This window comes from Orycteropus afer, unplaced genomic scaffold, assembly GCF_000298275.1.
Source record: "Orycteropus afer afer isolate SDZICR_OR568_19922 unplaced genomic scaffold, OryAfe1.0 scaffold00047, whole genome shotgun sequence".
Classification (NCBI taxonomy): domain Eukaryota; kingdom Metazoa; phylum Chordata; class Mammalia; order Tubulidentata; family Orycteropodidae; genus Orycteropus; species Orycteropus afer.
The window spans coordinates 11,900,492-11,907,992 of NW_006921634.1; the positions used below are offsets into that span (position 1 = coordinate 11,900,492).

A 7,501-nucleotide genomic window follows, 5' to 3' on the forward strand; every position below is an offset into this window, starting at 1 on the left:
AGAAAAGCAGTTGAGGATTATGGAAGACAAGACAGTGATTAAAATCAAAGGGTATGTAAATTAGAGACAAATGAAAGTTAGGAGAAGGTTAAAAAGTCATTGGATTTTGAATCCTATAAGGTTTTGAGTTAGTTTTTCTTTTTTTCTTTAATTGTACTATTTTAAAAGATTATGAAAATGGAAAGACCTGTTAGCCCCAGTACTCTGAGAAGAAGAATATTAAATAGCATTGGAGAAGCAAAAGACTTATTAGTGGACATGCCCTTGATGGAACATGGTGAGTAACATAGGCAAGGCTAGCTTAGTGCCTAAGGCACTTGACTGCTAACCAGAAGGCTAGTGGTTCAAACCCACCAGCTACTCCTTGGAAGAAAGGTTGGACAATCTACTTCAGTAGTGATACCCTCGGAAACCGAAGAAGGGGTTGCTATGAGTCGGGTCAGACTCAACAGCACATTAACAACAACAAAGGCAAGACAGAGATCACAATGGAACTCTGACACATGTGAAGAAGAGAGGAAGAAAGGAAGGTTGATCCTAATTCTAGAGAGGAACTGCAGGGCTGTTCTAAGAATGTTTGGTAAAGCCAATGGGAGTTCTCGAGCCAAAGCGATCCATTACATAACTCTCATGTGTCTCACATAAGGGCTCTCTCTGCTCATGCAGAAAATGGGAGAAGCCCAAGGGTAGCAGGGCCTCAATGCAAAAACAAAGAGTTTCAAAATATAGCAGCTGAGGCTTTAGATCAATTACCCACTCTACACTCAGTATTCAACAGGTGTATTTTCATGTCTACATATAGGATGATACAAAAAATGAAATGCTTAAAATTGAGACTCTGAATAAGTTGTAGTTATTGTCAATGACATGATGTAGAACCAGCTCTTGGAATAGACGAAAAGGATAAGAGATTTCAGAGTAGAGGAGTTCAAGAAACTGAGAGGCCAGTCTTTGGAAGGATTACTAATACAGGCATAGACACATGGCTATTATCCCAGGAACAACTGGGAGATAGCAACATGAAGCAAGCAGCTAACATTTTTAGGAAAAAAACATAGAGAAACACTCAAGAATTTATGTGCAAGTACAATGAGAACAGGTTGTAACTGGTTTAATTGGAGTGTATGATTTTTAAGTCTAGGGGTATTTAGAAAGAAAAGGATGAAAGGACTAGTGTTTGAAAAGCCAAAAGCACCTCCAGGCCCAATGATATAAAGTTATGTAGGATGGTTCAACAGGTTGTGCTCTGAAAGGTACAATAGGTTCAACTACTTCAAAAACCAATTTCAAGGGAGAAAATACTTGTAAAATAATGATGGAAGAAGGGTCAAAGTTTTCATGATATGAAAGCAATAAAGAACATGAAAAGCACTATAGGGCAAATTACCTAGGAAACAGATTTTAAGGTATAAATTTGCATATGACATGTGTATTGGGAAGGACTCTTGGGAAACTACATATGAAGTGAAAGGAGTGATATTGGCAGAGAAGGTAGTTGAGTTGTGATGCATTTGCAACAAAGGCCAGAGATTATCGTACAGGTAACTCTGGAGCTGGGATATTCCTTTGAAATCATCTTGAATTGAGGCAGAGATATTGCAAGGCAGAGATATTGCAAGTCTTAGGAGCTTTGGTAGTATAGTGCCTAAGGCACTTGACTGCTAACCAGAGAGCTAGTGGTTCAAACCTGCCAGCTACTCCTTGGAAGGAAGGTTGCACAATCTACTTCCATAGTGATACCGCCTCAGAAACCCAAGGAGGGGTCACTATGAGTCGGTCTGACTTGATGGCACATTACAACAAATAGAAACAACATGGTCACACTTCCTGGCCTGAAGTGCTTATGAGATGAGGTAATTCATTTTCTCACACTCCAATGAGAGGGCTGAGCCCTTGGTCACCATATCTTTCTCAAGACATAGCTGGTAGACTTGTTTGGCATAAAAATTAAGCAGCTGTACCAATAGACAAGACAGTACACCATTTGGTTGCCAAGTGTATTTTTCACTGACTTCATTGTTTAACCTCCCCCTGATGTTGTTGTTATTGTTATTTGCCATGGAGTGGGACCCGACTCATAGCCACCCCTCCTTGGGTTTCCAAGGCAGTATCACTACAGAGGTAGATTGCCCAACTTCCTTCCAAGGAATGACTGGTGGGTTTGAACTGCCAGCCTTCTGGTTAGCAGTCAAGTGTCTTAGGCACTATGCTACCAGAGCTCTCAACCTCTTCCTGATAGTCATGGTAAATTCACTCCTCCTACTGCCTGCTGATCTATTGGGATAAAGAATTAAAATGTGAATGTGTGTGAATGTTGAGGGAGAGGATAAAATTAATTACAGAACCTGGACTTCTGGAACACTTCACTCTTACCAATAGAACTGGGGGTGTCAGAGGAGAGATATAGTTACCAAAAACATTTTTCTAACCATGAAGTACATATTTAGCTACAAACATTAGGATGTTACTGTTCTAATCTAGGAATGATGACAAATGCATTTGCTAAAATTCATCCATAAATGTTATCCTTGTCTCTTGTTTCAAATGAAAAATAAAACAGTTCTATGTGACTGGTAAATTGCACATGGAAATAAAATTCATTAGTTTTTCAAAGGAAACAATCTTCTCTTGAAATTAGATTTTAAAAAACAATATAGGAATATATGTTTGATGCATGAAAAATATAGAAATTTATCATCCAATTTGCTAAAAATTTCATCTATCTATCAAAAGTAGGTTAGAAGATGTTCATTAGCTTGCCAGTGATGAAGAAAATGAATCCTACAATTGTAAGGATATATTTTAACTAGTTTTTTTTTTTTTTTTTTTTTTTAGATGTGACAGATTATGCTTTTCTTTACATACTATTCTACCAACAATTGGTAGGTAACCAAGACTGTGGATTCTAGTTGACTGAGATCAGTGGAATGTAATTTTGGTGTTTATATATTTTTTCATCTTAAGACTAATTCTAAATTTAGCATAGCAAAGTGCATGCTTTCAATTTTGCTTTTGTGATATTACAAAGGCTTATTACAAAATGCAAAACAGAGCAGCTGCCTCAAATACAGAGCTCTTACCTACTAGTGTTACAGTCATGTCATATATAACCATTTTGCTAACATACTACAGCAATTGTGTTTCATTTGAGACTCCTTTCATCATTCAGATAGTCCTGGGACTTGAGTTTCCTATTGGGTAAATACTTTACATTACTCTGGATTTGTTGTATCAGCATGTTTGAAAGGCTATGTATTATAGCTTACTATTTACAATAGTTCATTCTTTATTTCCTCATTGTGGTCAAAGAAAGTCGGCATGAGTTCATTCAATTTGTATTCACTCCATTTAATATTTTACAGTACTATGCATTGGATATGAGAATATGATACATTTTTATTAGTTCTCTGCTAATTTATTTTTGGGGTTTATTTTGTTTATGGTGTTTGTTCTTTATGAATTGTTTGCCCTGTTGAGATCTGATTAATATGTACTTGTGATGATGGGCCAAATTAAACAAAACAAAATGCCAGACTAATAAAAAAATAATATACTTCTCTGGGAGACTAGTAAGCACTCTGACTCAAACCACATTATTAATAGATGGAAATTAAAGTTAATTAAAGTATTGATTTGAGAATGGAAACTGTGATGTATTATTTGTGGATCTTAAAAAACAGGAAATATTTCTCAAGTTTGTGCTTTCTTTTTTTTTTTTTTCCTTTTCTTAAAATGTCATGCCAAGTCTTAGGGACAATAGATTTCTCTAAATAATAAAGAATAGTGGTAGAAGTATTTATACCATGAAACTAATGAAACATAAGCTTCAAAGCCTCTCAATTGCATGGATGTCATCTGAGACACTGGATCTGGTACTAACAATGTATTTGAAAATGCTAAGGCACTTGACTGCTAACCAGAAGGCTGGCAGTTCAAACCCACCAGCCACTCCTGGGAAGGAAGGTTGGGCAATCCTACTTCTGTAATGATACTGCCTGGGAAACCCAAGGAGGGGTCGCTATGAGTCGGGGCCAACTCGAAGGCACATAACAACAACCAAAAAATATATATATATATATTTTAATTTCTTCCTTTTTTATTATGATCTCTCCACTTCCCTCCATGTTTGGTAGTGTTAGGGTGATGAAGAAAATTTTCAGGATATGGCTAACAGAGAGTAAGTTGAAAATACATTCAGTTAAGGTTTATTTGGGTTATTTTAATTGGTACAAATTCAGTGTCTTAGGCTGGATTCTCTAGAGAAGCAAAACCAGTCAAGCTGTTTATATATATATATATATATATAAAGAGAGAGAGAAATAGAGAGAGAGAAATTTATCTCAAGGAAATATTTTGAGCAGTTGTAAAGGCTGCCAAATCCCAACTGTCTGGGTCAAACTTCAAGGTGGAGGTTGTCCTGACTCACACAGCTGCAGGGGTGGATGGACCAGAGGTTTACAGGCAGTAGAGCAGGCTGCTTTTTTCAGAGGCTGATGATCCAAGATCAACAGGTACAATGATCAATTGTTAGCACACAGGCTATGAAGACAACAATCCTGAGATTGACCTGCAGTGTATACAGCAAACCCCTGGTTCAACTCTAGGAACTGGACTTGGTGATGAGACAGGTGCAGAATCTAGATCCACAGAATGCCAGAGAACTTTCTTAAAGGTTCCATATATACTAGAAGCAGGCCACACCCCAAAAGAAACTTCTTTCAACTGATAGACTGATCATAGCAGATCTCATCATGAAAGTAATTACATTATATCAGATCTCATCCTAGGTGATAACTAAATCATAACTGCTAAAGCACTAATTATGGTCCAGCCAAATTGACACACAATCCTAACTATCACAGTCACTTTTGTGTACAACTATTATATTGTTGTTGTTGTTGTTGTTATGTGTCATTGAATCATCTCTGACTCATAGTGACCTTATTTATGTACAACAGAACGAAACACTGCCCAGTCTTTCTGCCAGCCTCACAGTCCCTACTATAACTGAACCCATCACTGCAGCCTCCATGTCAATCCATCTTGTTGACAGCCTTCCCCTCTTTCATTGACCCTGCACTTTACCAAGCATGACATCCTTCTCCAGAGAATGGTCCCTTCTGACAACATGGCCAGAGCAGGTGACACGAAGTCTGGCCATTCTCTCTTCCAAGGAGCAATCTGGATGCACTTCTTCCAGGACAGATTTGTTAGACTTTTAACAGTCCATGGTACTTTCAGCATTCTTTGTCAACAACATAAGTCAAAAGCATTCACTCTTCTTTGATCTTCTTTATTAATTCTAAAGCTCTCAAATGCATATGAGGTGACTGAAGATACTGTAACTTAAGTCAGGCACACCTTAATCTTCACAGAGATATCTTTGTTCTTCAGTACTTGAAAGAGGTCTTTTGCAACAGATTTGCCAAATGTACTACATTGTCTGATGTCTCAACTGCTACCTCCATTGGTGTTGATTGTAGAATTAAGTAATATGAAGTCTTTGGCAACTTCAATCTTTTCCCCATCTATTGTAATGTTGCTTATTGGTCCAGTTGTGAGGTTTTTTTTTTTTTTTTTCTTTATATTGAGGTGTAATCCATACTGGAGACTGTAGCCTTTAATCTTTATTAGTAAGTTCCAAGTCACTCTCACTTTCAGCAAGCAAAGTTGTTTTGTCTGCTTATCTCAGGTTGTAAATGGGCCTTTCCCCAATCTGGATGTCATGTTCTTCTTCATATAGTCCAGCTTCTCAAATTATTTGTTCAGCATACAAGTTGAATAAGTATAGTGAAAGAATGTAACCTTGACCCAATCCCTTTTTGATTTTGAACCATGCAGTATCCCCTTGTTCTGTTTGAATGACAGCCTGATATATACAGGTTCCTCATGAATACAAAGAAGTGTTCTGGAATTCCCATTTTTCTCAATGCTATCCAAAATTTGTTATGATCCATAAAATCGAATGTTTTTGCATAATCAATAAAAAATAAGTAAACATCTTTCTGGCATTCTTTGCTTTAAGCTAAGATCCATTTGACATGAGCAATCATATCACTCATTCCACGTCCTCTTCCAAATCCAGCTTGGATTTCTGGAAGCTCTTTGTCAATATGTTGCTGCAACCATTTTTGAATTATCTTCAGTAAAATTTTACTTGTATGTGATATTAATGATATTGTTTGACAATTTCCACATTCTGTGGGATCACCTTTCTTTGTATTGGATACAAATATGGATCTTTTTCAGTCAGTTGGCCAGATAGCTGTCTTCCAAATCTCTTCACAAACCCAAATGAGTGCTTCCAGTGTGGCATCCTTTTGTTGAAACATCTCAATGAGTATTCTTTCAATTCCTGGACCCTTGTTCTTCGCCAATTCCTTCAGTGCAGCTTTGACTTCTTCTTTCAATACCATTGGTTCTTGATCATATGCCACCTCCTGAAATGGATGAACATTGACCAATTCTTTTTGGTACAGTGACTTTGTGTATTCCTTCCATCTTCTTTTGATGCTTTCTGCATCATTCAATATTTTGCCCATATAATCTTTCAACATTGCAACTCCAGGCTTAAACCTTTTCTTCAGTTCTTTCAACTTGAGAAATGCTGAGTGTGTTCTTCCCTTTTGGTTTTCAAACTCCAGATCTTTGCACATTTCATTATAATAATTGGCTTTGTCTTCTGGAGCTGCTCTTTGAAATTTCCTGTCAGCTCTTTTATCTTGTTCATTTCTTTCATTTGCTTTAGCTACTTTTTGTTCAGGGGCAAGTTTCAGAGTTTCTTCTGACATCCATTTTGGTCCTTTTTTCCTTTCTTGTATTTTTAATGACCTTTTGTTTTCTTTGTGGATGATATTCTTGATGTTATCTCACAAGTCCTCTGGTTTTCGGTCATTGGTGTTCAATACATCAAATTTATTCTTTAAATGGTCTCTAAATCAAGGAGGGAGATAATCAAGGTCATATTTTGGCTCTTGTGGAATTGTTTTGTCTTCAACTTCAAGTTGAATGTGCATATGAGCAGTTGATGGTTTATTCCACAATCAGTTACTGGCCTGGTTTTGTCCAAAGACATTGAACGTCTCTATTGTCTCTTGTCACAGATTAGTCAATCTGATTGCTCTGTACTCCATATGGTGAAGTCCATGTGTATAGTTGTTGCTTATCTTTTTGAAAAAGGTATTTGCAATGAATATGTTATTTGCCTTGCAAATTTCTATCATGTGATCTCCAATGTTATTTCTATCACCAAGGCCTTATTTTCCAGCTACTGATAACTTTTCTTTGTTTCCCAATTTTGTTGATAATCAACACATCTTGATTGCATGTTCAGTCAATTTCAGACTGCAGAAGTTGGTAAAAATCTTCAATTTCCTCATCTCTGGCTTTGGTAGTTTGTGCATAAATTTAAACAATAGCAGCATTAACTGATCTTCTTTGTAGGTGTATGGATATTATTCTATCATTGAAAGTGTTGTACTTCAGGACAGATCTTGATACA

At 36.8% G+C, this 7,501-nt stretch overlaps 1 pseudogene; it reads right to left on the minus strand.

The window, feature by feature from the left end:
- LOC103194694 overlaps positions 1-3,114 on the minus strand; it is a 5,339-nt pseudogene extending 2,225 nt beyond the window's left edge.
- Between the last annotated feature and the right edge of the window lie 4,387 nt (positions 3,115-7,501).